The sequence below is a fragment of the Canis lupus genome, chromosome X (assembly GCF_003254725.2).
Source record: "Canis lupus dingo isolate Sandy chromosome X, ASM325472v2, whole genome shotgun sequence".
Classification (NCBI taxonomy): Eukaryota; Metazoa; Chordata; class Mammalia; order Carnivora; family Canidae; genus Canis; species Canis lupus.
The window spans coordinates 48,644,310-48,654,474 of record NC_064281.1 but is presented as its reverse complement, the minus strand read 5'-3'; the positions used below and the strand labels follow the sequence as shown (position 1 = coordinate 48,654,474).

The 10,165-nt window shown below is 41.5% G+C and overlaps 1 pseudogene; it reads left to right on the top strand.

Moving 5' to 3' along the window:
- Positions 1–560: 560 nt before the first annotated feature.
- Positions 561–2,324, top strand: LOC112664209 (zinc finger protein RFP-like; annotated as a pseudogene).
- Positions 2,325–10,165: the final 7,841 nt, after the last annotated feature.

Below are 10,165 nucleotides of genomic sequence, written 5' to 3'. Positions count from 1 at the left end.
AACTTTCAAAAAAGTCATATATAAAAAATAATCCAAATAAATAAAATCATGAGTGAGAGAGGAGGAATCACAACCAACACCACAGAAATACAAACAATTATAAGAGAATATTATGAAAAATTAAATGGCAACAAATTGGGAAATCTCAAGAAATGGATACATTCCTAGAATCTTCTAAACTAGCAGAACTAAAACAGGAAGAAAACTTGAACAGATCCAGAACAAGCAAAAATTAATAAATGGATAGACGATAGATAGATAGAAACAGTAATCAAACATCAACCAAGAGACAAAAGTGCAGGGCCAGATGATCACAGCTGAATTCTACCAAACATTTATTTTTGTTTTAAAGATTTTATTTATTTATTCCTGAGAGACAAAGAGAGAGAGGCAGAGACATAGGCAGTGGGAGAAGCAGGCTTCCCGCGGGGGAGCCCAATGTGAGGCTCAATCCCGGGATTCTGGGACCACACCCTGAGCCGAAGGCAGATGCCCAACAACTGAGCCACCCAGATGTCCCTCTACCAAACATTTAAAGGGGAGTTACAGGGATCCGAACAATGACTGTCCCAGTCCCACAGGAAGCCCACCTTGGCAGCCCCCTGGTACAGTCACAGGACTCTGCTGGGAGACAAGAATTCATGCTCACTCAGCAGGGCACTTGCACAGGGATGACCAGCAACAGTTGGGGCCAGTGCATGCATTTGAGATCCAGGCAGAGGTGCAGCCCTCTGCCTGCCCAACTTGCAAGGCTGCCAGGAAGGGGCAATCAGGAGGGTGTGCAGAAGTCTACCTGCCCAATGTGTCTGCAGTACTTTGCCAACCCCATGAGGCTCGACTGCAGGTGCAACAACTGTTGTGCATGCCTCACCCATTGCTAGGGCGAGATGGAGACCGACAGGTGATGCCCACAGCGCCAGGAGATCTTCCTGCAGCGTCACATGAGACCCAATTGGCACCCGGCCAACATAACACAGCTAGTGAAACAGATGTGCACCTTGTGGTCATTGGGGGCCCTGGCCGAGATGGGGGTGTGGGAGAAGCACCACAAGTCCCTGAAGGTGTATTGTGAGGCGGACCATGTGCCCATCTGTGTGGTGTGTGGCTGCTTCTGCAAGCACATTGGCCATAGCATGCTGCCGCTCAAGAAGGCAGTGGAGGACTTCAAGGAGCAAATCCAGAACCAGCTGGACCACCTGGAAACACTGAAAGACTTAAAGAAGAGGTTCTGGGCACAGGGGGAGCAGACACGAGCTGAACTCTTGAGCCTGAACCAGATGGAGAGGGAGAAGATCGTCTGGAAGTTTGAGCAGCTCTCTCACTCCTTAAAGGATCATGAGTATCATCTCCTGGCCCACCTTGAGGAGCTAGATTTAGCTACCTACAACAGCATCAATGGTGTCAACACCAGATCTCCTGCAATGTCTCCCACCCGAGTAGCCTGATCACCCAGCTGGAAGAGAAGCAGCAGCAGCCTACCAGGGAGCTCCTGCAGAACATCAGGGACACATTGAACATACGTGAAACAATCAGGATCCCTGATCCTTCGATCACACTAATAGATCTGCAGGAAGGAAAAAAAGCCACATTTTCACCCCAAACCGTCTCTTCTTGCCTGAAAATCTGAAGCAGTTCACAGGAAAAATTCAGCCAATATGGGGAAAATTCAAAAATTGAGAGAGGCTCAATCATACTCAGTAGGTATGACTCTAGACCCAGACACAGCCTACCCCACCTGAATCCTTTCCTGCAGCATGTACGTTTGGCATAGTTACTTCTAGCAGGACCTGCCCAACAACCCAGAGCTGTTAAATCTGTTTCCCTGCGTCTTTGGTGCTCCAAGATTGTCGCTGGGAGACACCATTGGGAGGTAGAGATGAGAGATAAGGCAAGCAGACCTTGATGTATGTGAAAACTCAGTGTGCAGAAAAGGTAGAGTAATTTTATCCACCCAGAATGGATTCTGGACAGTGTCTTTGTGGTATGGGAAAGAATACTGGGCTCTTACCTCCCCAGGGACTTCCCTCCCCCAGTGGACCCCTCTCCAGTGGGTGGGGATTTTCTTGGACTATGATTCTGGTGAGGTCTCCTTCTACAACGTGACAGACAGGTGTCAAATTTTTACTTTCTCTCATGCTACCTTCTGCGGGCCTGTCCAGCCTGAATTCAGTCTGAGTTACTTGGGAGGGAAGAGTGCAGCCACTTTCATCATCTGCCTCTTGAGTGGGATTGATGGGTTTTCTGGCCATGTAGGCAATCATGCTCAATTCCATGGAGACCTTCTGTTGATGAGGTGCATAAGCACCCAGCCATGCAAATTGTGAGATAAATGAGAAGTAACAAGATTGCCTGGAAATAAAAACCAGATGATCAAAATACATACATACATACATACATACATACATACAGAAGAGTTAATACCTATTCTTCTCAAACTATTTCAAAAAATATAAATGGAGGGAAAACTTCCAAACTCATTCTATGAGGCCAGCATTACCTTGTTACAAAAGACAGACACAGAACCCGTTAAAAAGAGAAATGCAGGCTAATATCCCTGGTAAACAAGAATGCAAAGATTCTCTACATGATACCAGCTGATAGAATCCAACAGTTCATTAAAAGAATCATTCATGATGATCAACTAGGATTTATTCCTGGATTGCCAGGTGGGCTAAACATTCACAAACCAATCAATGTGATACACCATATTAATAAAAGGAAGAAGAACCATATGATCCTCTCAGTGAATGCAGAAAAAGCACTTGACAAAGTACAACATCCATTCTTGATTAAAAAAAATAATAATAACCACCAACACACTGGGCATAGAAAGAAAATACCTCAAAATCATGAAGTCCATATGTGAAAAATCCCACAGCTAGTATCATTCTCAATGGGGAAAAGCTGAGAACTTTCCCTCTATGGTCAGGAAGAAGACGGGATGTCCACTCTCACCACTGTTTTATAACGTAGTACCGGAAGTCCAACCCTCAGCAATCATCCAACAGAAATAATAAAAGCCATCTAAATCAGCAAGGACAAAATCAAACTTTCACTCTTTGCAGACAAGATATTCTACGTAGAAAACTCAACAGATTCCACCAAAAAAAAAATGTTAGCTCTGATTCACAAATTCAGTAAAGTTGTAGGATACAAAATCAATGTACAGCAATCTATTGTATTTCTATATACCAATAACGAAGCAGCAGAAAGAGAAATTAAGGAATTGTTCCCATCTATAATTGCACCAAAACCCATAAGATACCTAGGGTTAAACCTAATCAAAGACATGGAAGACCTGTACTCTGAAAACGATAAAACACTGATGAAAGAAATTGAAGGTGATATGAGGAATTGGGAAGACATTTCCTGCTCATGCACTGGAAGAACAAGTATCGTAAAAATGTCTATACAACCCGAAGCAATCTATAAATTTAATTATATTGCCATCAAAATAAAAACATTTTTCACACAGCTAGAGGAAGGAAAGAACCGTAAAATTTGTACAGTACACCAAAAGACCCCAAATAGCTAAAGCAACCTTGAAAAAGAAAACCAAAGCTAGAGGCGTCCCAATTGTGTACTTCAAGTTCTATAAAAAACTAAAAGTTATAGTGATCGAGACAGTGTGGTACTGGCATAAAAATTGATGCATAGAATAATAAAACAAAATAGAAAACTGAGAAATGAACCCACACTATATGGCCAACTTTTGACAAAACAGGAAAGTATATCCAATGGGAAAATGACAGTCTCCTCAACAAATGGTGTTGGGAAACCTGGACAGCAGCATATAAAAGAATTAAACTGGACCACTTTCTTATATTGTATGCAAAAATGAATTCACAATGTATTAAAGACTCAAATGTGACCCCTGAAATCATAAAAATCCTAGAGGAGAACATAAGTAGTAACTTCTTTAACATTGGCTTTAGCAAGTTCTTTCTAGATATGTCTCCTGAGGCTAGGGAAACAAAAAGAAAGATTAACTGTTGGGTTTTCATTAAAGAAAAAAAGCTTCTACACAGCAAAGAAAACAATCAAGGAAACTAAAACATAACTTACAGGATAGGAGAAGATATTTGGAAATGACATATCTGATCCAAAATCTATAAAGAATCCAAAATCTATAAAGATCTTATAAAATTCAAGTCCCAAAAAAATAAGTAATCTGATTCAAAAATGGGCAGAAAGACAAACATTGTATGTTCTCATTCATGTATGTTCTCATTCAATAGTGAAAGAGAATATAAGGGAAGGGAGAAGAAATGTGTGGGAAATATCAGAAAGGGGGACAGAACATAAAGACTCCTAACTCTGGGAAACGAACTAGGGGTGGTGGAAGGGGAGGAGGGTGGGGGATAGGGGTGAATGGGTGATGGGCACTGAGGGGGGCACTTGACGGGATGAGCACTGGGTGTTATTCTCTATGTTGGTTAATTGAACACCAATAAAAAATAAATTTATTATTAATAAATAAATAAATAATAGAAAATGGGCAGAAGACATGAATAGACACTTTTCCAAGGTAGACATACAGATAGCCAACAAACACATGAAAAGATGCTCAACATTACTAATCATCACAGAAATGCCAATCAAAATTACAATGAGATATCATCTCACACTGTCAGATTGGCTAAAATCGACAAGACAAGAAACAATTGGTGGTAGCAAGGATGTGAAGAAAGGACTAGCCTCTTGCACTGTTGATGGGAATGCAACATAGTGCAGCTTCTCTGGAAATAGTATGGAATTCCTCAAAAAGTTAAAAACAGATCTACCCTACCTTCCAGCAATTGCACTACTAGGTGCTCAAATAATACAATACTATTAATTCAAATGGATACACACACCACAATGCTTATCGCAGCATTATTTACAATGGTCAAATTATGGAAACAGCCCAAGTGTCCTTTGACTGATAGGTGGATAAAGATATGGTATGCTCATGCAATCAAATACTGCTTAGCCATAAAAACGAATCCATCCATGTCGCTCAAATGGATTGAGCTAGAGAGTGTTATGCTAAGTGAAATAAGTCAGAGAAAGACAAATACCAGATTATTTCACTCGTGTGTGGAATTTATGAAACAAAATAAATGATCGGGGGGGGGGGGGAAGAGCGAGAGAAAGAGAGGTAAACCAAGAAACAGACTCTTAACTAAGGAGAACAAACCGATGGTTACCAGAATGGAAGGTGGGGGGGCGGGCAGATAGGGTAAACAGGTGATGAGGATTAAAGAGTACACTTGAAATGGTGAAACACTATGTTAAACTAATATTACACTGTATTCACTCACTGGAATTTAAACAAAAACTTAAGAATCTATATAAAGGAAGGGACAATGGAATTAAAAAGACACAAGAGAAAATATCTACTTACAAAAAGTTGGCAATAGAGGTACATAGAAAGAAAAAGATATACGACATAAAGACAACAAAAAGCAGAGTGGCAGGATTAAATTCCATCATAGCAGTAATAACATTAAATGTAAATGGGTTTCAAAATCTCCAAATGAAACACAGACATTGATGGAATGAATTTAAAAATATACGGTTCAACAGAAGCTCACTTTACATTCAAAGACACAAATTGGTTGAAACTATAAGAATGAAAAAAAAGCAACTATAAGAATGGAAAATATTCCATGCTAACAGTAAACTAAAGAGAGCTGGGCTAGTATACAGATGTAAATAGAAAATAGGCTATAAAAGAGGAAAAAAGTAATTATATAATAAAAAGGGCAATCCCTCAAAAAATATAATTATAAACATATAAAAACTTAGCCACAGAGCTCCAGAACAGATGAAGCCAAAACCAAAACAGCAAAAGGTTGAAATAGACATATTTCACCAGGGCCCATAAAACACTCTGAAGGACAGGATACACATTAGGACACAAAACAATTACCAATAAATTTAAAATTCTTGAAATCATAGAATGTGCATGGAATTACATTCCATGTACTTAGAGTGAGATCTTTTAAACATTTTTTAAAAGATTTATTTATTTATTTGAGATACAGCACAGGCACGTGAACATGGGGGGGAGGAGCAAAGGGAGAGGGAGAGGGAAACTTAAGCAGAGTCTGTGCTGAGTGCAGAGCCCGACACAGGGCTCAATTCAGGACCCTGAGAATAGGACCGGAGCCAAAACCAAGAAGTCTGACATTTAACTGACTGTGCACTCCAGGTGCCTCAAAAAACACATTTCATGGACCAGCGGGATTAAGAAGAAATCACAGGGAGATCTACAAAATATTTTGAGGTGAAAAAAAATGCAACAAACTAAAACTTACAAAATGCACGAAAAGCAGAACTAAGAAAAAATTGGAGCTAAGAACATGACGGAGGAGTCAGGGTCCTCAATTCACTTGGCCCCACCAAATTACCTATATTATTTTCAAACCATCCTGAAAACGTACAAATTCGACCTGAGATTTAAAGAGAGAAGAACCAGAATGCTACAGAGAGAAGGGTTTTCGCTTCTAACAAGGTAGGAAGGCAGAAAAACTAAAATAAAAAAGAATCAAGTGGCGGAGGGGCCCCACGAGGACCCAGGCAAAAGCCTGGTAGTGAAAGCCTCTGGGACAGGAAAGGCCAGTCCTGGAGAAGCAGGAACTTTACTTATTTATTTTTTTCCAAGGACAGAGGTCTTTATTTTTTTATTTTTTTTTTACATATTTTTTTGAATTGGAGATCAATTTGCCAACATACGGCATAAAACCCAGGGCTCCTCCCATCAAGTGCCCCCTCAGTGCCTGCCACCCAGGTCACCCCCATCCCCCTCCCTTTCCACCACCCCTTGTTCGTTTCCCAGAGTTAGGAGTCTCTCATGCTCTGTCTCCCTTTCTGATATTTCCCACTCATTTTTTCTCCTTTCCCCCTTTATTCCCTTTCACTATTTTTTATATTCCCCAAATGAATGAGACCATATAAAGTTTGTCCCTCTCCAATAGACCTATTTCACTAAGCATAATACCCTCCAGTTCCATCCACGTCGAAGCAAATGGTGGGTATTTCTTGTTTCTAATGGCTGAGTAATATTCCATTGTATACATATACCACATCTTCTTTATCCATTCATGTTTCCATGGACACCGAGGCTCCTTCCACAGTTTGGCTATCATGGACATTGCTGCTATTAAACATCAGGGTGAAGGTGTCCCGGCAATTCACTGCATCTGTATATTTGGGGTAAATCCCCAGCAGTGCAATTGCTGGGTTGTAGGGCAGATCTATTTTTAACTGTTTGAAGAACCTCCACACAGTTTTCCAGAGTGGCTGCACCAGTTCACATTCCCACCAACAGTGCAAGAGGGTTCCCCTTTCTCCACATCCTCTCCAACATTTGTGGTTTCCTGCCTTGTTAATTTTCCCCATTCTCACTGGTGTGAGGTGGTATCTCATTGTGGTTTGGTTTGTATTTCCCTGATGGCCAGGGATGCGGAACATTTTCTCATGTGCTTGTTGGCCATGCATATGTCTTCCTCTGTGAGATTTCTGTTCATGTCTTTTGCCCATTTCAGGATTGGATTGTTTGTTTCTTTGCTGTTGAGTTTAATAAGTTCCTTATAGATCTTGGAATCTAGTCCTTTATGTGATATGTCATTTGAAAATATCTCCTCCCATTCTGTAGGTTGTCTTTGAGTTTTGTTGACTCTTCCTTTTGCTGTGCAAAAGCTTCTTATCTTGATGAAGTCCCAATAGTTCATTTTTGCTATTGTTTCTCTTGCCTTCATGGACGTATCTTGCAAGAAGTTGCTGTGGCCAAGTTCAAAAAGGGTGTTGCCTGTGCTCTCCTCTAGAATTCTAGATGGAATCTTGTCTCACATTTAGATCTTTCATCCATTTTGAGTTTATCTTTGTGTATGGTGTAAGAGATGGAAAAATATTCCATGCTCATGGATTGGAAGAATTAATATTGTGAAAATGTCATTGCTACCCAGAGCAATTTGCACATTTAATGCAATCCCTATCAGAATACCATGGACTTTATTCAGAGAGTTGGACCAAATTATCTTAAGATTTGTGTGGAATCAGAAAAGACCCCGAATAGCCAGGGGAATATTAACAAAGAACACCATAGCTGTGGGCATCACAATGCCAGATTTCAGGTTGTACTACAAAGCTGTGGTCATCAAGACAGTGTGGTACTGGCACAAAAACAAGACACATAGATCAATGCAACAGAATAGTGAATCCAGAAGTGGACCCTCAACTTTATGGTCAACTAATATTCGACAAAGGAGGAAAGACTATCCACTGGAAAAAAGACAGTTTCTTCAATAAATGGTGCTGGGAAAATTGGACATCCACATGCAGAAGAGAAGCAGGAGCTTTAAAAGATGGGCACGGGATTCTTCACAGACCGAAAGGCGCTTAGCAGGGAAATCGAGCAGAATCGCAGGAGGGACAGTGGAGCCTCCAGTTTCCTAGTAACTAATAGAGGAAGTGTGCCCCGGAGTAAAGTGCACCCCAGTCTGTGGGCCAATCTAAGTAAAGGGCTGGGGCATGCACCTGGCGGGGCATCCGGGAGAAGTTGATCAGTCTTGCAGTGGCTCTGGGTAGAGGCGTCTGCACCCTGCTGCCTTCCAGAGCTGCGCACCCAGGGAGCGCGATTCCAGCAGCACAGGGCCCGGGTCCCAGGGAGCCGAGCAGACACAGCCCAGGATCCTGAGTTCCCCGCAGGACAGGCGGAAGCGGGGAGGGCACAGGACAGCGAGGACTCTTCTGCCACTGGCCGCCACCCAAGCTGTGCAGATCAGTGCACCCATGTTGGCCCAGGAGCACCTAGGCCAGTGTGGACTGCGAGACTACAGTAGTTACTGGGGGGGGGGGGAGATGACTCCAGAGGTGGAGACCTGGCCGCTGGCAGTATGGTTGTTCCTCCTGGTATCACCCTGTGCCTGGGAGAGACATGGCCACCAGGGAACAGAGGACTCACAGGGTAAACAGCGCCCACTGAGCCCAGCACCTGCAGGGGGCGTGGCAGCTCCCCCAGGTGCAGACACCTGAGAATCAGCACAGCAGGCCCCTCCCCCAGAAGACCAGCTGGAAGGACAGGGGAAGAGGAAGTTCTTGACCAAGCAGCCCTGGAAAATTCCAAGACAAGTTCAGGGATTTACAGTATATGGAACCAGAGGGTACCCTTTCTATTTTTTTTCTTCCTTTTTCCAGTACAATTCGTTTTTATATCAGACTGTAAATTTCCAATTTTTTTTACTCTTTTCCCACCTTAACTACAATATTTTACCACCTCTTCATTTTTAAGATTCTTCCTTCTTGACTTCCATACTTCTATAATTACAGGTCCTAGATATATTTTCCACTTCTAGATTCCCCTCAACATATTGAACTTAATTTTGGGACATACACAAGATATATTTGTTTTATATTTTTTGTTTTCTCTGACTCATTTGGTTCTAAAATGGCAGAAGTCAATACCTTCTAAAACATGACTGGCATTCACCCAGAACCAAGTGGTATACCATGCTGGTTCATTCTGTGAGACTTCTAATTCTCATTCTGGCCCATCTTTTATCTCTTTTATGTTTTGGTGGTCAATGTTGGGGTCCTCCACAAGTATTTCTGGTTTATATGGATTTGGAACTTAGCAACTTCTACCATAGAGAACTTCATATACTCAGAAACAAGAGGATTACCCTCTAAAATCCCTCAGGTTGACTACATTTTCCCTCCACTACAACTTCATCACCACCACCATCTCCCAGTAACCCCCCCCTTTTTTTTTCTTCCACTTTTTTTTTCTTTTTTCTTTTTTTCCCTCTTGCTCTTTGGGATTCTTTGCCTTTTATTTTTTTACCACTGTGTTTTAAAATTTGTTTTTCACTTTATTGATCCTTTGGTTTTATTTCATTCTGATTTCTGTATTCAATATCTGGTCTCTGACCTCAGCAGAATCATCTAGCGTGAAATTTACATAGGAAGTGGTTGATATTCTTGACTCAGCCCGCTCATATATCCACTCTACACTGAGCAAAGACGAGAAAGAAGAACTCACCTCAAAAGAAAGAATCAGAACCAATACTCTTTTCAACAGAGTTACAGAATTTGGATTACAATTCGATGTCAGAAAGCTATTCAGAAACATGAATATAAAGCTACTGGTGACTCTGGAACAATGCATAAAGGATTCAAG